This window comes from Lithobates pipiens, unplaced genomic scaffold, assembly GCF_037356315.1.
Source record: "Lithobates pipiens isolate NorthernLeopardFrog02 unplaced genomic scaffold, aLitPip1_a1.2 Scaffold_19, whole genome shotgun sequence".
NCBI lineage: Eukaryota > Metazoa > Chordata > Amphibia > Anura > Ranidae > Lithobates > Lithobates pipiens.
Window position 1 is genome coordinate 441,790,063 of NW_027507764.1, and position 25,082 is coordinate 441,815,144.

The window sequence follows — 25,082 nt, forward strand, 5'->3', positions numbered from 1 at the left end:
ATACATCAATAGTGCCTGTACCACCACCACTGTTTGCTAAAGGATCAAGCACTAAGTAAGAGAACCAGATCATTGTCTAAGGTAAATTAGTTATATATAGCACTCAATGTGTGCTTTTTTCTAAGATATAAGGATCATGAAAGTTACAGAACAGATTTTGAAGTGTTGACATCAGGCAGTGCTTTTCTAGAAGCCATTAAGTTTAGAGGATCATCTTGTGTTTGGAGATAACGAGTAATACCTTCTCAGGAACTGCTTAAATATCACAGACAGTACATCCAATTGGATTCTGGCATGTGAGCAGTTTTTAAGACTTGATCATACATAAGGATAGCTTTTTGTGACTGGAATATTGTTGGGTAACAGAACATATCTTCTTGATCATGCATGTAAAGTAGCAGTTGTGTTATGACCATATATTCATGATGATGGCATGCAGGGACAACACAATCACCTAGTCGCTTAATAATTAAGTCAAAAAAATTAAAAACTAATTTGATAATTAAGCCTCATATACAAATGGGTTATCATCAGAAGTCTTCATACACGTAAAAAGGACCTCTATATACAGTTTGATTTTCAGCATTAAAGGCTGCTTGAAGCCAAGCATTATAAAATACTTCATTTTCGATTACTGTTATGCTGCGTACACACGGTCAGAGAATCCGTCGGAATGCGTCTTATCGGACCGTGTCGTCAGATAATCCGACTGTGTGTGGTATGCATCGGACTGATTCCGTCCGAATCTCCGTCGGACCCAATTTTCCAACATGTTGGAAATATTTCCCGACCAACTGGGCCGGTCGGACCTAATCCGATCATGTGTAGAGAATTTTGATCGGACCAAGTGCCACGCATGCTCAGATCAAATTCCTACATCAAAGCTATTGGCTACTAGCCTGAACGTAGTCCCATCGTAACTAAATTACGTCATCACGTTCTGAAAGATCGGATTTTTCGACAACTTAGTCCGACCGTGTGTTTGCAACAGTTTCGGACACAATCCGTCAGACTAAATCTGACGGACAAAATCCGACGGATTTGGTTGGCAGAATCTCCGACCGTGTGTACAGGGGCTTAGAATACATTATAACCAAAAGGCCCTTCTTATTTTAAGCCAGATCAAGTGAAGTGAACTAAAAAAAATGCCACCTGCTTTCTGGAATTATATGGTTGCTCTTCTCCTTGCGCCATTAAATTTGAAGCAGTAACATTGAAGAAAACTTTTACTTGCCAATACTTTATATAGTAATGAACACTTTTAACCACTTCAGCCCCAGACCATTTTGCTGGTCAAAGACCAGACCACTTTTTTCAATTAGGCACTGCTTTAACTAACAATTGTGCGGTCGTGAAACGTGTCTCCCAAACAAAATTGGCGTCCTTTTTTTCCCACAAATAGAGCTTTCTTTTGGTGGTATTTGATCACCTCTGCGATTTTTATTTTTTGCGCTATAAACAAAAATAGAGTGACAATTTTGAAAAAACGCATTATTTTTTACTTTTTGTTATAATAAATATCCCCCAAAAATATATAAAAACATTTTTTTTCCCACAGTTTAGGCCAATACATATTCTTCTACATATTTTTGGTTAACAAAAAACGCAATAAGCGATTATTGATTGGTTTGCGCAAAAGTTATAGCGTTTACAAAATAGGGGATAGTTTTATGGCATTTTTATTAATATTTTTTTTTTTACTAGTAATGGCAGCGATCAGCGATTTTTATTGTGACTGCGACATTATGGCGGACACATCGGACATTTTTGACACATTTTTGGGACCATTGTCATTCATACAGCAATCACTGCTATATAAATGCAGTGATTCCTGTGTAAATGACACTGGCAGTGAAGGGGTTAACCAGTGGGTGGCAGTGTAGGGGTTAAGTGATCCTAGGGGTGTGTTACTAACTGTTGGGGGCTGGGCTTTAATTTAGTGAACACTGATCTCTGCTCCAATCACATGGAGCAGAGATCAGCATCACTAGTTGCTAGGCAGAATGGGGAAATGCTGTTTACATCAGCATTTCCTTGTTCAGCCGCCCCGTGAGACGGTTGTGGGTATGACCGGACTCACGGGGGTCCCGACCAGCATGCAAGCGCGCCGCTGGTGGCGCGCTCGCGATGGCAGGGCGGAAATTAAAGATTGGACGTACCTGTACGCCAATATGCCTGCCCATGCTATTCTGCCGACGTACATCAGCGTTCGCTGGTCGGGAACCGGTTAAGGTAACCTACAGTTTGTATTATTATAAACTATTATGTGTTTATCAGAAACAAAATTATATAATGCAAACATAAATATAGATCTGCAATTTTGTTATCTGCATGTGTTTATTTCACTATCATTTTCCATATCCCTGTACATCATTGGGTTCATTAAAGCGGTTGTATACCCTTTTTTTTATTTTTACCTACAGGTAAGCCTATAATAAGGCTTACCTGTAAAATGAATATCTCCTAAACCTGTATGGCTTAGGAGATATTAAATTTGCATGCAGCTGATGATGTCAGCATCGGAAAGAATACTCCCGCACACATGTGATACGTGGACCTCGTTCTAAGGTGAGTATTTCATATTAAAAAAATAACAATCTTGCTTATCTGCTCTGTGCAATCATTTTGCACAGAGAAGCCCCAATCCCCTTTTTTAGGAACCCCTGCTGGTGTTCCTGGCCTGTCCTCCCTGCTGAGTGCCCCCATAGCAAGTGATGAACTTGTGCGTGCTTGTTCCCATGCAAGCTCTTCGTGTGCACTTGTGCACGCTGACCTTTGCTCTCTTCTCACTGGCTGTGATTGACAGAAGCAGAAGCCAATGGCTCTCACTGCTGCTTCTCTGTCCAATGAGGAGAGAGCGAGCTGAGATAGTCACTGGTCTTGTGAACATTGCTGGATCAAGTTCAGGCTCAGGTAAGTTATTAGGGGGATGGGGGGGCTGCGTGCAGAAGGTTTTTTTTTTACCTTAATGCATTAAGGTAAAAAACGTCAGCATTTAGAACCATTTTAAGGTTGATTTGACAAATCCATTGACTCTGTGTTTATTTTTGATGGACTAGTAAAAGATTACTTTAGAATGGAATAACACATGTATCTGAGCTGCTAATGTTGCACACACCAGAATGTTATACAAAATGGAAAATTCCCTCACTGAGTTTTTTTTAGCAGCCAAGAAAAATATTCAAAATTGTTGATTAAGATTATTTTATTTTATCAAAAAGCAATTAGCAATTTCATGAAAGTTTAAAAAATTTGCTCTGGCATTTACATGAAAATAGCATGCCAATCAATCATAATGAAACTACACATATGAAAGGTATGAATGTTTTAGCATTTACTACAATGTGGTCTTCCACATGATACCCCTACGCGTTTCAACCCTTATAATTATGGTCTTATTCAATTCGATTTTTTATTCTATGCAGGGGAAGAAAGATTTTGTTTATGTCCAGTCATCATTTTGTATTTAAACATGACATCTAACCTCACACAATAGTGTATATTTATGTGTACAATTATGATGATGATGAAGAGAATGACATGTCCTGTAGCCAGAGATTTCTTTAAAATATAGTTTTGGTGATCCTGGAACTGTTCATGTGTCATCTCTGTTCTCCTTGGGACAGATCCCACCTCCAAAGAACTTACAAGAGACCACTTTTTTGGACTCCCAAGGGGACAAGGAGAAGAGCAAGCAAGCACCTGTGATATATTATGTCAGCCTTAGTATTCTTACAAATTAATTCAAAAATATATTTTAAAGAGTTTTTTGGCTGTTAAAGGGTTGCCATAATGGGCAACCACTAACCAAATAATTGCATCATTATTTTTTTTTATTTTTAACTATAATATAATTATTTTATTTATTATTAACCCCTGCGGGTTGATGTGTTAATAAGTTATTATATTTTTGTATTACTCGAATAGCAAAGAAACCATAGAGATCATTGTGTCTATGTATATATATATCTATATATATATATAGATATATATATATATATATTATTATATATTTTACTCTTTTATATACCCATGCCATATTTTTTTTTACCACAATCACAATGTAATTCTAATCAACTCACACCAATTCCATCTTTACTTTTACACTGATTTTATCACAATCACTCATTTTATTACATTCACATTCATTAATACTTTCACAATATTTCAACTGATTGCTATGTGTACATTATATATATATATATATATATATATATATATATATATATATATATATATATATATATATATATATATATATATATATATATAATGTAAACATAGCAATCAGTTGAAATATTGTGAAAGTATTAATGAATGTGAATGTAATAAAATGAGTGATTGTGATAAAATCAGTGAAAAAGTAAAGATGGAATTGGTGTGAGTTGATTAGAATTAGATTGTGATTGTGGTAAAAAAAAATATGGCATGGGTATATAAAAGAGTAAAATGAATTGAATAATACAATTTGATGTGCTTGATTGTAAATTAAATGAATAAATAACATGAAAATAATTGAAACATCTTAAAATTCGACAGGAAGGGAATGCTCAAACAATATGATAGTTGGACTGTGATGGATTAAATGTAAAAGTGTGATGAAGTGCATAAATAGGTAATAATAAATTGGTGCAAAAGACCACCAATAAATTGGTGCAAAAGACCACCAATTACTTATATAACAGTAAAAAATCCCCAGTAATTACCTTAGGTTATATGAAAGTTAGTCATGACACACAGTGAAGGTTGTAAAACAAGTCTATTTGGTTAGTGGTTGCCCATTTTGGCAACCTTTTAACAGCCAAAAAAACTCTTAAAAAAATATTTTTGTAAAAATACTAAGGCTGCCATAATATATCATAGGATCTTGCTTACTCTTCTCCCTGTCCCCTTGGGAGTCCAAAAAAAGTGGTCTCTTGTAAGTTCTTTGGAGATGGGGTCTGCCCCAAGGAGAGTAGAGATGATACAGGATTACCAAATCTAGATTTTAAAGAAATCTCTGGCTACAGGACATGTCTTTCTCTTCTCCATCATCATAAATGGTAAATATACACTATTGCGTGAGGTTAGATGTAATGTTTAAATACAAAATGATGACTGAAACATAAAAAAATGTTTCTTTCCCTGCATAGAATATAAAATACCCCTTGAAGAAGACCATAATTAGAAGGGTCAAAACGCATAGGGGTATCATATGGAAGACCACGTTGCAGTAAAATGCTAATGACAGATTTCATACAATGTGTAGTTTCATTATGATTGATGGGTATACTATTTTTCATGTACATGCCAGAGCTAATTTTTTACAACTTTCATGAAATTGTTACTAATTTACAAAACGTCCCGTGAGCCTCCACTTACTATAAAGTGGCTGAATTACGCTGCAAGTGTTAAACACAGCTCATAAAATCATGCAGAGATAAGCAAAATAAATATATATACTGCACTTCCAAATGGACTATACACTGTGTGTATGTAATAACCAATGTGCATAAATAAATAAATATATAAATATATATATATATATATATATATATATATATATATATATATATATATATATATATATATATATATATGAAAAATTCCTTATGATAAATAAACAAACATATAAAAAACAAGAATAAACAGATATATTTATTTAACCACTTAAGAACCAGGCCTCTTTTTCAGATTTGGTGTTTACATGTTTAAAACTGTTTTTTTTGCTAGAAAATTACTTAGAACCCCCAAACATTTTATATTGTTTTTTTTCTAACACCCTAGAGAATAAAATGGCGGTCATTGAAATACTTTTTTTCACACCGTATTTGCGCAGCGGTCTTACAAGCGCACTTTTTTTGGAAAAAATTCACTTTTTTGAATAAAAAAATAAGACAACAGTAAAATTAGCCCACTTTTTTATATTGTGAAAGATAATAGTACGCTGAGTAAATTGATACCCAACATGTCATGCTTCAAAATTGTGCCCGCTCGTGGAATGGCGTCAAACTTTTAGCCTCAAAAATCTCCATAAACGACATTTAAAAAATTCTACAGGTTGCATTTTTTGCGTTATAGAGGAGGTCTAGGGCTAGAATTATTGCTCTCACTCTACCGATCGCGGTGATACCTCACATGTGAGGTTTGACCACCGTTTTCATATGCGGGCGCTACTCACGCATGCGCTCGCTTCTGTGCGCAAGCTCGCCGTGACGGGGTGTTTTTAAAAACCTTTTTTTTTTCTTATTTATTTTAATTGATTTTATTTTACACTGTTTAAAAAAAAATTGATCACTTTTATTCCTATTACAAGGAATGTAAACATCCCTTGTAATAGAAAAAAGCATGACAGGTCCTCTTAAATATGAGATCTGGAGTCAAAAAGTCCTCAGATCTCATATTTGGACTAAAATGCAACAAAAAGAAAAAATGACATTAAAAAAAATATACCTTTAAGAGGTATGGGCGGAAGTGACGTTTTGACACTGCTTCCGCCCTCCTATGGTATAGAGACGAATGGGGGCCATCTTAGCCTCACTCGTCTCCATACCCAGCTAGCGAAAGGACCCGATCGCCTCCGCCGCTACCGACGGCACCGGTAAGCGGCGGAAGGTGTGGGAGGGCGGCGGGAGGGGGGGTGGCACCTCTCCCGCCGCCGATAGCGGTGATCTTGCGGCAAATCCGCCGCGGAGACCACCGTTATCGTACAGCTGACCAGCGCCTGAAGAGATGGATATCTCAGTTGTGGCAGCAGCTGCTGCCATTACCGAGATATCCCTCTTCAAAAATAGGATGTACATCGTTGTGTGCTGGTCGGTAAGTGGATAAAGTGCTAACGTGCATCCATGTGGTTAATAGTTATACCAGTTATGATAGGATACAAGGTTGATCCCCTAATTAATTAAAAAGTACTTATGTGAGTGTGTGTGACATCTAGTTGTGTCAGTTCAAAAAGTGCTTGAAGTCCATGTGATTCGGGAACTGCTGTGTGGGTGATGCAGTGTTCACATTCAGGTATCCCCCTAGGTAATAAATGCTCACCTCAGAGAGTGTGACTTTTGCATTTAAGCTTAGTGACGCTTGGAAACCACTTCTGGGCTCTGCAGTATTATCAGAATCCTGGACCTGTCAGCGCAATACCTCAGTTTATTAGTGGAAAAAAATGACTTGATAGTGTGATATAGTTTCAACAGTTTATTAATCACAATAAAACCCCCATATGGGGTACTCACATAGACAGGCATGTCATTGTGCCACTCTACATCAAGCAAAAACATTTGAGAATAACGGATCAGTATCGGGCTGGTATGGGCTTCCTTCCTGGCAGATCCCCTGCCTAACGTCCATCCTGGCCCCTGAAATTGTTAATTGCTTTTTGATAAAATAAAAGAATTTGAATCAACAATTTTGAATATTTTTCTTGTCTGCTAAAAAACCCCGTGAGGGAATTTTCCATTTAGTAAAAGATTACTTTTACCCTTTTGCCATGAATATCTGACATTTATGCAGTGATAATTGCTAAAGTGAACAATTTTTGTTCTGGAACGCTTACCAGCTTGCATGCAGAAACAAAATATATTGAAGATATCGGTATAACTAACTTTTTTTGTAGATCTGGTGTGTCATTGTTCAAAGCAAATTTCACATTTATTATTCCTAATCCATGCCCTTCAAAATAATAGACTTCTGTATGCATCTTTTTAAGCTTCTCTCTGTATTTTCTTGCCTTTGAAAATGACAGGAGTGAATATGTGCTGCTTTATTTGAGTGAATCTGAAATATAAATACATCAAAACAAAGCAAAATGGCAGAGTTGAACTACTACAACTGAATAAAGAATCATAAGAAAAGTTTGATTTTCTAAAGAATTAAGTAATAATATAGTTGTGATTCTTAAGGGATCACAACCTAAATTACTAGGATTTTTTTCCCACTTATCTCTAATTATACTTTCTTATTACTGTGATCATGGGGGTAACATTTTTTTCTATATTTCTTCTTACCTTTATATTTTCTTTCCCTTCCCTTTGTAGATGAACCAGACAGAAGAATTAATGTTGCACTCAACACAGAAGGTATGATATGCTCTCATTTTTCTCTGCAAATTACATTAACTGTATCTTACCTTTTTGACTGTATGAGAAGATAAACAAATGGACAGTCTGGTTGATTTGTTTAATTTTGTGACTGTAAAAATGTAACTCTTCTATGTAGCAGTTTGTATTATCAATTGATTGCAAAAATACTATGTATATACATTTCCTAATGGGTGATATGGCAAGCACTGTAGGTGGCTTGAATTTTGAAAAATGACTCTGCTTTTAAAAATTAAACATGGTATAACATAACAAGTAGTGTCATGGGTAATATTACATCCAAGACACTCTCACACTTATATATGTTTATAATATGTGGTATTGCATGTATTTTGACATGTGGTTAAACATTACACACATATGCATTTTTATATTTACTCTGATATTCATTTTATTTATTCACAGAAATGTACTTTTTTGCTCATACAGTATGCAAAGTTGGAAAGGATCTTTAAAGCAGAATCACAGGAAATAGCTTAATGTCTAGTCATTTTAAAAAAGCATCTCATACACTGACTGGAAGAGTGGAAATGGACCATGAACAACTTTGTTGTGCTTATTAAAACTTTCTCCTGAAAATTTCAAACTAAGCATAACATTAAAAAAATGCTTAAGATTTTGGACAGTGGCAGTCACATCTGCTCAAAATATTCAATAGATCCAGAGATATAGGCAGCTGAAGTTGAGAGCAAATCTGGACTTTTCCAATATATATATTGATATGCATTCATGCTTTTTCATTTTATTGAACTTTCCTATTATTCCTGAGTGGTGGGCATCTCACTCATCAGTAGGGGAAAAAAAGAGTAGGATGGGGACAAACCTAAGCTGATTTTTCCCTTAAGACCTCATTCACACAGAGCTTAAAAAACAATGTTAATTTTGTTCATAGATTTATACAAAACATAATTTTGTTTTTGTTGCCACCTGTCAAGGATATCATGTTCTAATTCTCCAGCCTATAGCACACCGCTTTAGAACTCTAGAACTAGAATTGTGAGTTTTTGGTTAGAAAACCGGAAACCATAATGTAACTAGCCTAATTACGGTGGTACTTTTTGCTAAATTCCTTCTGCAGCTACGGCTTTATATATATCTTTCATAAGTGAGCCGGGACAGTTGCAATCATTAAATACTGCGTATAAAATCTTGAAGCCCTGTTGGTTCACATTTCCTTCATACCAGGCATGATGATGTTATATAAAAGGTCAGTTTGACATTGAGCACAAAGGCATATTGCTACTGTAAATCATGCTGAAATATAATTAGGAAGGTTAATTAAATATTTCTTGATTTTGTGCAAGATGATTAGAATTATAACGCAAATAATTAAGACTTTATAATATTAATATGATAAAATAAATATGACAAAAGTCCTTTATCTGAAAATGTAATTACAAAAAAAAATCTATGAATAAATGACTAGGATCAATGTAATCATCCAGTGAAGCTCCAGTATAATCAGCAGTGTGGACATATGCATTGTTTAGCTGCACAAGTACAACAAACCAATTAGTTCTTGGAGATAGTTGAGTTGCAATAGTATAGTTAATGTGTTTCATTTTGAACTAATCAATGTTGCCCTATGAAACGTATTGAGATATTATGGGATTTTTAAGGTGCATATTCTAGTAGATAGAATTAAAGAGATACATTTAAAAGAAAAACATTTTATTTTAACATTGGTTAAAAAAGTTAAAAAACTGTTTTACAACAAATACATGTGGTACATGGATACAGCAAGGTTGATGTTGTTCCCAACATGTTTCACGCTTAACCCGGGCTTCCTCAGGAGATGCTGAGCACTTAGAAGCAAACGTTTTCTAATAAAAACAAATATATATACTGGTATCAATATATAGCATCTTGGTAGAACAATAGAACAACAACAAAATCAATAAATATGCAAATAATAAAATATGCATGTGCATATTCAACTCAGGGATATCCCTACTCACTGAAAATAGATACATCAAAATGCAATTAGTGGTGATTTAGGGATTCTACACATGCCACAGCAAGCCAAGGACTGCAGGTGCCCATAGGAGGCATTTAAGGTGCAACTAAATGAATAGTAGAAAAGGTTTTGAAACCAAAATATTAACTAAGAAAAAAATGTATAAGCAGACTTCTCCAGAAAAGAGGATTTACAAAATACAGTTTGCAAAAGCTCGAAACATCCAGGGGCACAGATTTTTCAGAGCAGGACAATCATATGTGGAACTAGACAGTCAGATAGAAAAAATACTTAATTTGTATATGCTGGTAAGATAAACCAGCATCCAAACATTCAAAGCAGATGCTTCATACTGAAACAAATGTGTCCCCGAACAGCAGGGGGTAATAATAAAGAAGTACTATAACCTTAGCGTGCAGTATAGAAAGAATCTTTCTAAAAAAGAAGGGCTAGTACCTGAAGTCCTGCAGTGTGTGAGCATGTCCCTGTTTTTCATGCAGATATAATGTCCGTAAAAAGTGGTCATAGGTACCCCCCATCCAGCCAGCAACCAGCATGGCCAGATGTGGACAAAAAGACCACAAAGTGCATTCACGGCTCACGTTATGTCCCTGGTCCTCTGGGTGGCCACTGGGTCCCAAAGCTTTCCCCACCGGACTTGGTGAGATGGGAAATAGGGACACATTAGAGCACAAAGCATGCAGGCAAAGGGCATTTGGGGAATGTGGGGGGAGAAGCCAGCAGGGCTTGGTGCAGTGTTGTTATGTGTACAACACTTTCTGATCACTTTCAAAAGCATTGCTGTTTTGTGTTGCTGACATGCAGTAAAATGAGAGACTAATTTTGAAAGCAGGTAAATGTGGGTGTCAGTATGCACAAGTTTAATTTACATGAGATTCGCCAATGCCATCACATTCTGTTAGATGCTTGCTTAATAGCTGTAAATCAGTGGCTGTGCCCTTAAACACTTTTTTGGAGGGACGGTGAAATTCCTATGAATAAAAAGTATTATTAATAGTGGTGAGATTCCTTTTAGGATGTTTGATAGCATGTACCATTTTGTGCTGTGCTAGGGATGTGTGTATGTGTAGACAGTCTGATTCAGAGATAAAGACTGATAGAACATGAAGCTTTAAATCATTCTCCAGTCAGTTTTTAACTAGATTTTAATCCTTTTAAACAATACTTGATTTTTTATTCAGTGTTCTATTTTCAATCCTTTTTTACCGGGATGCTTTTTCCGTAGCCATTGCATGAAACTAATAATGATAAATTGAAAAAAGAATGAAAACAGAATGAAAGTGGACATTGCATTTTTAATCTGCTCCCCACTGGCTACAAGCTAAACAAATGGAAACCAGCAGGTTTCATTTGCAGTTTTTTAACATGGAAGAAATTGCCGGAGAATGAAAACTTAATGTGAATACCATTCCCATGGAATAACAGGCAAATAAAACAAGGCCGATTGGTGCTGTTTTAGAAAAACAAACAGAATCATATATGAATTGAAAATGGAAGTGGAATCCTTGTACTCCCTACCCTAAATCAGGCTATCACATTAGATATTATATTTCCCTGTCTTGTGGGTACTGCACTCATTGCACCTAATTAGCCATTATTGCTGCTTAATATTTAAAATAAGTGCAGCGCTATTAGAAATATCAAAAAGTGTGTAAAAATATGCATAATGTAAAGTGAAATCCTCTATAAAATGTAATAATCAAAAGAACTTTTGAAACAATACAGTGCAATGTGCTCCATACTCCACTCAGTGTCCTTATAAATTCCAATAGTGCAAAAAAAAAACAGTCCTTTTGTTGATTTGTGATATCACTATACATGGAGTCAAAATCTTCACATTTATCCACCTCTGTGCATCTACAACTATCCTCGTGTCACCACCATTAATAACGCTCTAGATCACAATCACTCCTTTTTTTCGCCTCCTTAGATTTTCCCCCTTCATATAGCTCATCCGGTCTCACATCACAAGGTGTACTGATTGCTTATTGTTAACCATTGGCCTCCACTCTCATCGCCCACATGTAAGGTACAAAGCTTACAATAGTGCTTTACCATTTAAAAAATAATTTATTTATATAAAATATAAAATAAGTTCCACTCACGTTGTTCTGTTAAAATATTTTATTGGTAACATATCAAAAAGCATGACAAAGGGTATTCATTGTTTTCAATCACCAATACATCGTTAACAGTGAATAAGGAATTCCAATAAAACATCCTTGGCGTTGGAGGTACAGAGAGGTTTAGAGCAGCAGTGGCTTAGGCTAAAGGGAGAAATACTGTGTGGTAATCCTGATAATGGTAAGAGTAATTTGTTGTACCGATTTATCATACTACCAATAGTGAACTTGAGAAAAGGGATTAGAAGGGAGGGGGGAGAGGAGGGAATCCACTCACATTTTTCAAATAAAAAAACAAGCCTTGATATAGATATCCACAAGTGCTGGGACAAGGTATCACCCCCCATCCAGATCTGCAGCCCCAGTTTTCAGCGTTTCCTCGTCTTTTACGCTGGCTCTGTTTTCCTTCTGTTACTTCCTGGTTACTTCCATGTCAGCCTTTACTATAAATTTAAAGTCACATGCCACTGTTTATTGTTATTGTCACATTTGCACAATAAGTGACAGTGACAACATTTTTGAGTACTCTACCTATAAAAATGTCCTGCCTCCCCATCAAAATTTTCTCATGCAATGCTTGTAGTTTGAACAAACTGTCCAAACAATCACAGATTATCTATACTTTTCACATTTTGAAGTCCAAGGTCAGTATCGCCTTTTTCCAGGAAACCCATTTCCCTACTAACCATGTCCATATACTTAGAAATAAGTACTACCCAAGCTGATTTCATAGTATCTCTTCATATTCCAAATCATGTGGGGTGGCTATAACATTCCACAAATCTCTTTCCTATACACTGTCAGAGGTCTGTGCAGAGCCGGAGAGTAGGTACTTATTGGTGAAACTGTCTATCAATGGCAAACTATAAATGCTTGCAAATATGTAGATCCCTAACCAGGCTCAAGTTGCTCATATCCTCCAATGCCTCCATAAAATAATGGAATTTGCAAAGGAGTGATTTCTTGGCTGGAGGTTTTAATTGTATTCTAAACCCCTCATGGATACATCTGTGGGTCGAAGCTCTATTTCTTACTCACAATTTAATAGATTAAAGAAGTTTCTATTATGACATGAGGTGTAGTGGCTTTCTCATCCGATGGATAGAGATTACTCATTTTACTCCACAGCCCATAATTCCTACTCACAGATCAACTATTTTCCTGTGAATCACTGTGCCCTGATCTTTCATCCACAGAGCAGTATGAGCAACATATACTGTTCTGATCACACCTCAGTGTCCTTTTCCCTCTCCTTACCTGACTTATTTATGCAGGAATTGACTTGGCGTCTGAGTGCTTGACTTAGATGTGACACACTATAGCCAACTTTCTCCAACATGATTATACCCCTGTTCCCTTCAGTGGGAAGCACTAAAATGTATGGTAATGGGGGTTATTGTTAAACATGGCTTGAGACTTAAGAAAAAACATCTTTCTGGAAACAACACAATATAAACATGATAAATATTACTTGCTAATGTTAATGAATTTGCTCTGACTGTTATTTACAGTGTTCAGTCTCATATTTATTCTTTCCTACTTGAAGAATTCTTTACTTTATTGCTCACTATTTTCTTGGCAATGGATAAATATAACATGCTAAATCTGTTCTACAGTTGCATTATATTATATATGTAAATATTACTGTCTACAATATGAAAACTGTGATTTATTTTACATTGTTCATTGAATTGCAAATGCTTAAATATTTTACTAATTTTCAAATGATATATGCCATGTCTATTTATTCTTTGCGGTATATTCTACAAACCAGTGAATGTGACACCAAAACATTTACTGTAGGTATACCTTCCTGATGTATGGGTTTTAAATTACTGTGACTGTCTAGTTACTTTTTAGAAATATGCTCCTTAAGGTCACAATTACTACCCCACTATTTCCTACAGACACAATCACTTCTTGGAATGTCACAGATGCGTCACGTCAAATCATGGGATGGTAACTTCTATTTAAATTGGAGCTAGACACACTGTGACTGTAGCTATAGCTACCCACTTTACCTTGAACTTCACATTACATTGTAAACACAGCCACCTTTGCTGCCCCCGGGACAGCACCTCTGCTGCCTTTGGCAGCTATCATAGACTCTGCTGCTCTTGCAGCTCAGCTACACCTCAGCATCACCTGCAATCTCTGTTTCCTTTCTACTGCACCTGCAGCCCTGTTGCACCTCTTCTGCTACCACAGCTTCTTTGCTGAACCTGCATTCTCCAATGCATCTCCAATGCATCTCTTCTGCACTTGCAGCCCTACTGTGCCTCTGCAACTAACACAGACTCAGTTGCATCTTCTCTGCACACACAGTCCTTCTGCACCTCAACTACACCTTCAGTCTCTGCTTCATCCCCAGTTTTGGTATCTGCTGCTTCACCCCAGAAAAATAACTCTCTACAGCAATTATAATTTGAAACTTGGCTATGCTATCTCAGGACTAGCTCCTCCAAAATCATCCCTGCTTCCAGCTGCATGATGAGCACATGTTCCAGTTCGTAATTACCCAGGACCAACCTCTTTCTTATCATTAAATACCTGTTGAGTGACTTGAGGATAGCTTGCAGCTAAACCCAAATTCCCATGAGGAGGTCCCTCATGCCAGATACCTCTTATGCCCCATACACATGATCGGAAATTCCACTAGCAAAAGTCCGATGTGAGCTTTAGGTCGGACAATCTGACCATGTGTATGCTCCATCGGTCTTTTGCTGGTGGAATTCCCTCCAGCAAAAGATTGAGAACAGGTTATCAATCTTTTGCTGGTGGAATTCCTGCCAGCAAAAGATTGAGAACATGTTCTCAATTTTTCGGTCAGAAAAAGTTCTGATCGTCGGTACCAATTCCGACGCGCAAAATTCCTATGCATGCTCTGAAACAATTTGATGCATGCTCTGAAGCATTGAGCTTCATTTTCTCAGCTCGTCATAGTGTTGTACGTCACCGCGTTCTTGGCGGGCGAAAGTTCAGAGAACTTTTGTGGGACCGTGTGTATGCAAGCCAAACTTGAGCAGAATTCCAACAGAAAAACCATCCAAGATTTTTCTGACAGAAATTCCGCTTGTGTATATTTGGCATTAGGCTCCACTCCCAGTGAAAGCAGCTGCATCAGGTCTACATCTTGGATCAGGAAAATTAAGCGATATAACAAAAATTCCATGTTGTATTTATCCAAACAATTGTAAAAAAAAGATGCTTGGCTGTATTATAATATTTACTATGTTGTTTTGCTCAAGCAGGATCAGCTCAATTTCTGTTGCCCTGTCCTACTTTTGCTACTTTTCTCTTACTTATTAGCCCTTCCTTTTCACTTTTTGAAATGGTTGGTAACATAAAAAGAAAGAATGGGTATGTAACGTCACATACATCTTGAAGCGCAAAGCTGTATTTTGGATAATGCAGGGCCATATATGATCCCTTTCACTACATCTTCAACGCTGTCTGGGATGTAAACACTGAGATTTCCCCCACTCCCACCTATTTTGGACATTGAGCACCTATTTGTTTTGCATACGTTTCTGTGCATGCAATAGCACAGAACAGAATTGCAGTCTAATGGTTTCTACCTAGCAAAAAACGCAAACAGAAACAGTTTGGCTCATCTGACAGGCCTAGTTCAACTTATGATGATCATTCCAGGGATGCATAGAGAACTCTGTTTTGAACGGTGATGAAAATGTATTGGGAAATCTAAACCTGTACAGTTCTACCCAAATGAAATCTCTTTAAATTGGAATTTATTTCATATATATAAGAATCGGTACTCTTTAGTTATTGATCTTATCAGTTGGCTGTGGTAAAACAAGGTTTACTGTATTGTATTCATTTTTACCCTTTAACTGTAACATCTATTTTTGAATTGTAAATGATTTGTACAATTGCCGTAATCAAGTTCAACAGCACAAAGTTAATTATGATGAATTAAAGCAGGCTCTAAAGGCTGAATAGCACTACTAGCCCCTGTAATACCATTAGCATTTTCCAACGGAGATACAAGAGTGCAATAATAATGATGAGAAGGAAAAGCAACTGAGTCTGATGTATAAAATCAATTGAAATAATATACAGGCACAATTTAATGGGATATTACCTAATGATTCCATAAAACTGCACTGTAATTTAGTGGGTAGATCAAGATGATGGATTTTGTATGATATATAGGCAGACACTCTATTGGCCTATAGCACTGACATTAGTGTATTTGGTTATATACAGTAAAGAAAAAAATATATGTGATAATAATATACAGTATATATATATATATATATATATATATATATATATATATATATATATATATATATATATATATATATACCGGTATATATATATATACACACACACTGTACAGACATGGCTAAAAATATTGACACCCCTGCATTTCTGTCATATAATGCATCACTTTACCCAGAAAAATTGTTGCAATTACAAATGTTTAGGCATTCTCGTGTTTATTTTGTTTGTATTGTATGACACAAAAAAGTTGAGAACAAAAAGCTAAATGTGACACATTCCACGCAAAACTCCAAAAATGGACTGGAAAAAATTATTGACACCCTCAATTTAATGTTTGGTAGCATACCCCTAGCAACCATCAATGAGATTCTTAGTCCTTGTACACACGGTCGTAAATTCCCATGGAAAATGTCCGATCGGACCGTGTTGTCGGATAATCCGACCATGTGTGGGCTCCATCGGACTTTTTACGTTGGAATGTCCGACCAACAAAGTTTGAGAGCTGGATATAAAATTTTCCGACAACATGATCCGATCGGACTTTGTCCGATCGTTTGTAGAGAATTCCGATCGGACAAAGTGCCACGCATGCTCAGATCAAATTACGAGACCAAAGCTATTGGCTACTAGCCTGAACGTAGTCCCGTCGTAACGAACGAACGTTATCGCGTTATGAACGATCAGATTTTCTGACAACTTTGTCCGACAGTGTGTATGCAACACCAGTTTTGGACAAAATCCGTCTGAAAAAATCAGACGGATTTTGTGTTCGGAATGTCAGACCGTGTGTACAAGGGCTTACACTCCTCTATTGGAATTGTGGACCACTCTTGCACCAACTGCTCCAGTTCTCTCAGATTGGAAGGGTTACTTTTCCCAACTGCTGTTTTGAGATCTCTCCATGGGGGCTTTATGGGATTTAGATTTGAACTCATTAGTGGCTGGTTTAAACCATTTCTGGGTGCTTTTTGACATGTGCTTTGGGTCATTACCCTGCTGTAAGACCCATGACCTCTGATGGAGACCCAACTTTATGACATGGGCTCTACATTGCACCCTAGAATTCTTTGGTAGTCTTCAGATTTCATAATGCCACACACAGTCAAGGCATCCAGTGCCTTAAGCAGAAAAGCAACCCCCAAAACATCAGTGAACCTCCACCATGTTTGACTGAAGGGACTGTATTCTTTTCTTTAAAGGCCTAATTTATTTTTCTGAAAACAGAAGAATGATGGGTTTTACTAAAAAGCTGTAATTTTGTTTCATCTATCCACGGTATATTCTCCCAATAAAGATTTTGGCTTCCTCAGGTACATTTTTGCAAACCTTTTGATATATTTTTCTCTTTCATCCATGTCCAGGGAGATTACAGTGCCATAGGCTATAAACTTCTTAACACTATTGCGCACAGTGGACACAGGAACATTAAGATCTCTGGAGATGGACTTGTAACCTTGAGATTGTCCATGCTTTTCCACTATTTTTCCTCAAATCCTCAGACAAATTGTTGGTGCTCTTTCTCTTCTCCATGCTCAGTGTGGAACACAAAGACGCACAACAGAAAGGTTGAGTACATTTTTCACCAATTTTACTGGTTGCTGGTGTGATTTATATATTGTCAGCACCTGTTTATTTACAAATCACAATACAGGAATGCAATTATTTCTTACAATTTTTAGAAGGTGCCAAAAAACCTTTTCCAGTCCATTTTAGGAGTTTTGCGTGGAATATGTCAGATTTGGCTTTTTGTTTTTCCATTTTTGTGTGTCATACCAATACAAACAAAATAAATAAACATGAGGATGACTAAACATTTGTAATTGCAATAATTTTCTGGGCGAAGTGGTGCATCATCTGACAGAAATGCAGGGGTGCCAATATTTTTCACTGTGACTGTATATACAGTATATACACACACTGGACTTTTTTCTCTCAGAGAATAGGCACAGGAACTCAATCATGCCCCACTTAACACCCTGGGGACGAGCATGACAAATGGTGGGTGTGGAGGGTCTAACATTAGGAGGGTTTAAAGGGGCATTATTCAATAGTTCAGTTGTGCGTTATCTACAGAGTGTAGGGTTTAGCTGTGGGCTATGTACAGGGAGCACAGTTCAGGAGTGTGCTATGTACAGAGTGCAGAGTTCAGGAGCACATTACATACAGAGTGCAGAGTTCAGGAGTGCATTACATACAGAGTGCAGGCTTCAGAGGCCAGCTTACAACCAAAAATGTCTTTCTTTCAAATGCCCCGAACTCCCCCTAGTGCAGAGCTCCCCCTGAAACCCCCTTCCCTGCTTAGAGCTCTCCTTATACCTCCAAATCCCCCCCCCCCCACACACCTACAGCATACCAGTGAGAGGGTTTACTTAAAGCAGGAGAGTGCAGGCTGTGGGCATAGACTTTGGGAGGAAGTGCTGCTGCCAGAAAATCAGGACTGTGTACTCCCCCCCCTCCTCTCTTCTGCTTTTATAGAGATATGCAGGGTTGGGATGGTTCTGTGCGAGCTGCCAGGAAAAGAGCACTGTCAATTGTAAATTCAAAAGCCAGCTTTTGTGTTTACAAATGATTGTAGTAAGCACAGGGCCAAAGCTGGAGGTAGTAGGTTCCACCACATTCCAACTATATTATTTGCAGCCATATTCTATAGTTTTTTAAAAGAAACATTGCACTGTTTGCAATAGCAGTGTAGCAGAGGTTAAAGTTGGAAATTCCTACCCCATTTCTATATCTACCATCAAGAAAATGATATCACTGAATTATGTATCTCCCATGATTGCATAATGCTGCGTTTGGTTATCAAGAAGTTTTAGAAATGAATCTGCTCTGTCCATTTATTCATTTTTTTAAAGAGATTTTCTATATATTCCTATAAAAAGGCTCCTGCAGCACATATTTTCCTCAAAACTGATTTACCACACATGGATGTAGTCATCTTGATGAGCAGGGTTATGCTTACTCTTGTCAGACCCATCTCCCGGAGGACCCGTGAACTGATGATAAGTGGGGGCACACGAATTAGCAGGAGATGTGGGGAAAGTACAGATTTACAAAATGATTGTAAAGATCCATGCAGCACTGTTGCTCAGGTACAGCTTTCTTTCCAGCAAGTCCTCAGAAGAGCAATACATAGCACAGGAGTAAAATTACCAGCTGCTACTACAAATCTTGTGAGAATATTAGTGATCAGAGACAGGTGTGTGCGGGTTTTGTCTTTGATGATCTCACCCTGCACATACACAGAAACAGCAATCCCTTGGTACAGTCACGTTTTAGGAAGTACACTGATATGTCTCAGGAGAAAATCATAAATTTGCCATGGTACAGATTGGAGTTGACCTCCAGGAATGTTTTTTTTTGTGCTGCGTGACCTCTGTTTTCATTATACAGAGGGCAAGTCACTTGAGCAACCCCTACAAGAGACCACCTCTGACAGAATGTAACACAGGCTACTATAAGGAACATTCAAATAGGAGATCCACTTTTCCTATACGTTTACTTGTATCTTGTTACAAGCAGTATAATCAATGAAATACATTTTCTCAATAGAGGAGGAGGAAGGAGGGGGCGTATCCTCATAGGACCATATGTACTATTACTCTGTCTGAGGACCTGAAGCTGTTAACTATTACAGCACCAAGAGTGTAGAGGCAGGAAGAGGACAGTCTATCCTGCAGTGAAGCTTTTTCCAGGATCCAGCTGCCTTCAAAACTTGAATGTTACTTTCAGTGCTTTAAAAATATGTACCTTTCTTTCTCAAATATTCCCAAAAACCTCCTGCAGAAGCAATCAATACCAATGTTAACTGGAAGATTTTTTTTTAATTCTCAAACATTAAAAATCACTGCTCTAACTGCTAACCTTTTATGTACCTTAATAAAGTTTTTTAACTTTCTTTTTGTTTTTAAAGAAAGGCTAAACGTTTAAAGATTTTTTTTTTTAAGATACTTTTAAAAGCTATTTCTTTCCACGTTTAGCACATACTGTGCATGTGCTAAACTTGGAAAGAAATAGCTATCTTTTAAAAGTGTTTCCTCCTAAGGATCTTCTGTTTTCTTATAGAAAAGCGATCTCTCTTTGCAGGGTTCTCTCTCTGTGACACCTCTGGACATTGCATCAATTACTGAGCACATTATAAGAGGAATATTTCATACTGGATGTCATTTCTGATATTAAAATTGACTGGGTTGATGCAAGAAATGGAAAATTAATTGGACTAGTGTTAATATGGGGTTATTGTTGCAAATCACAACAGAACTTTAAGCTAGGGTGTTAGACAAATGCTGTATTGGTTATGGTCTGCAGTAAAATGAAATATATGGCTGTTATGATGTATAATAATCATATTTCATTAACAAGGGAAACAGTGCAAGGTAGGATTGATGTCAACAATCTGCTGCCTTAGGCATCAATTAAAATGTTACTTTCCTCTGCCTATTCTTTGGAATAAGAGCCATAATCAAGCAAACATAAGCACTGTGTACCCTAAAATTGCCTTATTGTCCTTTCAACCATACTTTATGTTCAAGGAGATCCTACTCTTTCCATATGTTACATTAATTTTACGGGTCATTACACCAATGCATTTGGACATAAGTAGTAGAGAAAAAAATAATTATTTGAGGAACATGAAGAGAAATCAAAGGATTTTGTGGATACTTTAACTTTAAGTTGTATGTTGCCCTAAATATGTATTTTATCCCATGTGTGGGTTCACATATGTGTATTTGTGTATATGTGTATTTTTTAAATCATGGAAAGACATGGTTCCCCTCGCTCTACAATGGGATTGTAAAGGCAAAGACAAAGGTTAGTATTAAAATTCAAAGTTTGGTGTAATCTACAAAATGAGAGTCACGTTAAAAGCATTTATTAAACTATACACGACCCTCATTTTGTAGACTAAACGTATACTACTAGCAAAATAATATCCCTGAAGAAGCAGTCAAAGTGCTCCGAAACCCATTGGATATGTTGATGCAACTGTTTCAAAGTATTGAACAATTGTTATGTGAATATAGGATGTGGTAATTTATATGTTTTTTTTTCTACCTTTGCAAATTTACTTTGAATTTTAATACCAATCTTTAATACTCTCTTATGCCTTTAAAGCCCCATTGTAGAGAGGGAGAAACCATGTATTTCCACACATCTCAGGAATTTGGCTATAGTTAGCAGATATGTGAATGTCCTATTCATTTTTATATTTAAACTGACCACACAAAGAATAAAAGATGATCTGTGCTTGTGTGGCCAGGTGTCATCATTTGGCTGGTAATTCAGAGGTACCGGACACTGTGAAGATACACAGCATGCATGTATAGGATAGTTTTTTCAGCCACCACACCCCCTGAACAACCACTGACTGCTTCTGTCACACAGCCTCTTCCATTCAAAGCCTGCCTCTTGAAAACACCCCCTGCTCAAGCACAGGCGGCATCTTGACTCAGACTGAAAAGACAGTGGAATACAGGCACACAATGGTTCTGCAGAGTGTCCTGCAGTGGTGTCACTAGGGGGGTGAAGACCACACCCAGGTGATATCCACCAGAGGGGTAATACCATCAAGTAGGTAGTGATATCTGACCACAATGATGACCCCATGTAGGGCACTGTAGGAGGCTAGACAGAAGAGAGCCCAATGCACTAGCCTGCCCAGTGTTTATTGCTCTGCCCTGCTCCTGCTGTCACTCCGTAGCGGCAGAACAGAGCACTCTGGAAGGCTAGGGGGGTTGAGCGAGCCATGATGGGGGGTGACATCATGTTTTACTGCGCCAGGTGACACCAACCCTAGTGACTCCATTTGTATTCTGTAACCCCACCCCTACTATCAGGGAGAAGAGGTGCAAGGTCATATAATAAAACTTTATTACTTTGTAAAAAAGAAAGATCATTTCTGAAACGAAGCAAAAACAGTTATGGTGCCTGCATAGTTATAACTGTATTAGAAAGTGTATAATATTGTATGTTCACAACTACTTTAAAATATTAAATGACAGGTAGGTGCTTTCTGTGCTGTTTACTGACTTTGCTTTAGGTAATAGATGCACCGCATTATTGCTAAAAGAGGCAGGTGGTCCAGACTGCCTATCCTTCTTTGTTTCAGTACCTTTGGGTCCCAATGCATTTTTCTTCCTGATGTGACAGATGAGTGAATGTGGAGCACACAATAAATACTTCAAGCCCTTTTTTCAGATAACTCATGTGCAGACACTTTCCAGTAGGTTGGACAATCTGAGAGACATCAAGGGCAACTTACAAACAGAAGTGTTCATTATTCCCCAGGGATTCCATAGATAGATTGCACAATTGTGTCAGGGAAGATGCCCAACTTCTTTTAGTAAATCACCCATTAGTACATGCATTCTGAGAAGGAGCAGTAAAGCACACATTTGCAGCACCGAAAAGCAGGAAGCCAAAACTATACATTTGTTTTATAAATTTGATGTTTTTTTTTTAAATAAGGCCACATATTAGGTGATCAAGGTGGAACATAGTGGGGTTTATTTGCTAAGGGCAAATAGGCTGTTTTCTTTGAACATTGTACAGTTGCACAATGCAAGGGAGTTTTGTTTTCTCCAGAGCTTAGTGAATGTGGTGACATTTTACTCTACAATGAATACACAATCATGTGCAAGGAAAATGATAAAAACTGCATTTTTGTTTGCATAGCTTCCCCTCATTCACTAAGCTTTGGGGAAAATGATCTTGCAAAGTACAACTTCCCTCAGCAACTACATTTTTGTTTAAGACTAATCTACCTAATACAGTGAATATATAAAGGTTATATGTTTATTTCCGTATTGATCTTTCCATGCAAGTCTTTATATTTAAAGTGATTGTAAAGTCTCATTTTTTTTTCAATAAAAATAACAAACATGTACTTACATACTTACCTGCTCTTTGTAGTGGATTTGCACAGAGCAGCCCAGACTCTCCTCTTCTCGGGTCCCTCTTCTGTGCTCCTGGCCCCTCCCTCCTGTTGCATGCCCCCACAGCAAGCAGCTTGCTATGGGGGCACCAAAGCCGAGTCACGGCTCCGTGTCCATTCAGATATTGAGCTACAGGCTGGCCCTGCCCCAACCGCTTTCTCTTCTTATTGGCTGACTGACTTTGATTGACAGCAGTGGGAGCCAATGGTGCTGATATTGTGTCTCAGCCAATCAGGAGGGTGAGTCTCGTAGGGCAGGCATCACTGGACAGAGATGGGCCTCAGGTAAGTATTAGGGGGGCTGCTGCACACAGAAGTATTTTTATCTTATTGCATAGAATGCCTTTACAGCTCCTTTAATTGTCAAGGATAGTTATTTTATAAATAAAATAAAAAAATCACACATCAACAACTGGATCAGAAAAAAATGATGCATGATGTATATTATGTTCTCACTTATGTTATATTGCAATGTAATCCAATTATAATCACTATGCACCATCCGGTTCGCTCAGCAGTGGATCCATGAACACTTTGTGACATCTGTACCCATTCAGTTTTTTTCTGCATTTATTTGCCGGAGTTTTCCAGACCCATGTTGAATCTATACAGTATGTGACAGAAAATTTGGCTTTAACATGTGTCCTTACAGGGTGATGCTGTGGATCCACAGATGATATTAAAAATTTGATTTTATAGGAACACGCATAGAATTTGTAAAAAAGTTTTTAATTGAATAAAGTTAAAAACATGATTTACAGACATATATTAAAAAAGAAAACATTGTAATGTCATATGACCCAAAAAGACTCAGATAACACCTCCAAATTGTATATTATTCGAATAGGTGCAATATTAAAGATAACCAGTAGCAGCATCCAATGGAAATAAGGTGCGTGGAGTAGTTGAGTCACAGTATGAGGTCATAAAGAATTCGCTCTACATGTTATGCGCACATTTGCGCTTCTTCAAGAGCTTGCAGATCTAACAGATATGTAAAAGAACATTGAATAAGTATATCATAATATTCAATACATACAATATAAACAATGAGATAATCATTTTGGTAAAGTCCAGCGAAGTAAAAGCCCAAGTCCATTGATCACTAGGGGGCAGGAAACAAAACCCTCCCATGGGGACACATCCATGTATATAATCAGAAGGAGAATCTAATATAGAGATAAACTAGAAAGTGTGTTTATAGCAAATCAAGTATTACATACTGTTAACATAAATAGATACTTACATAGTAAGAAGATTTCTAAATAACAGCATAAAAACTGTGTATAGATGCAGGTCCAACAAGTTGTCCAAAGTATATTGCAATGTAATCCAATTATAATCACTATGCACCATCCAGTTAGCTCAGCACGGGATCCATGAACACTTTGTGGCATCTGTACCCATTCAGTTTTTCTTCTTCATTTATATGCCAGAGTTTTCCAGACCCATGTTGAATCTATACAGTATGTGGCTGGGTGAAAATGGACTTCCATTTTCCATTTACATCAGACAACATCTTTTACATCAGACGACATCTGGTCCATCATGTTTAGAGCTGGAAAAACCAAAAAGGACACAGATCTTGTATTTTTTTATGACCTGGACGTTCTTGAAGGTAGTCAGATTCGCCTGCCAATAGACTTACAGTACATGTGCTTACAAAAGTGCACCACCCAACCTAAGACTTTCCAAAAGTGGAACAGCCTTGTTGAGTGATGATG

General features: G+C 37.3%; 1 protein-coding gene across 3 annotated transcripts in view; it reads left to right on the top strand.

The window, feature by feature from the left end:
- The window catches only part of SNTG1 (syntrophin gamma 1), a 923,961-nt gene that overhangs the window by 341,176 nt on the left and 557,703 nt on the right, over positions 1-25,082 (top strand). For all 3 annotated transcript variants that reach the window (XM_077492670.1, XM_077492672.1, XM_077492671.1), the window contains one exon: positions 8,016-8,057. The gene's annotated coding sequence lies outside the window, so the exon portion shown is untranslated. The remainder of the gene's footprint in view (positions 1-8,015; positions 8,058-25,082) is intronic.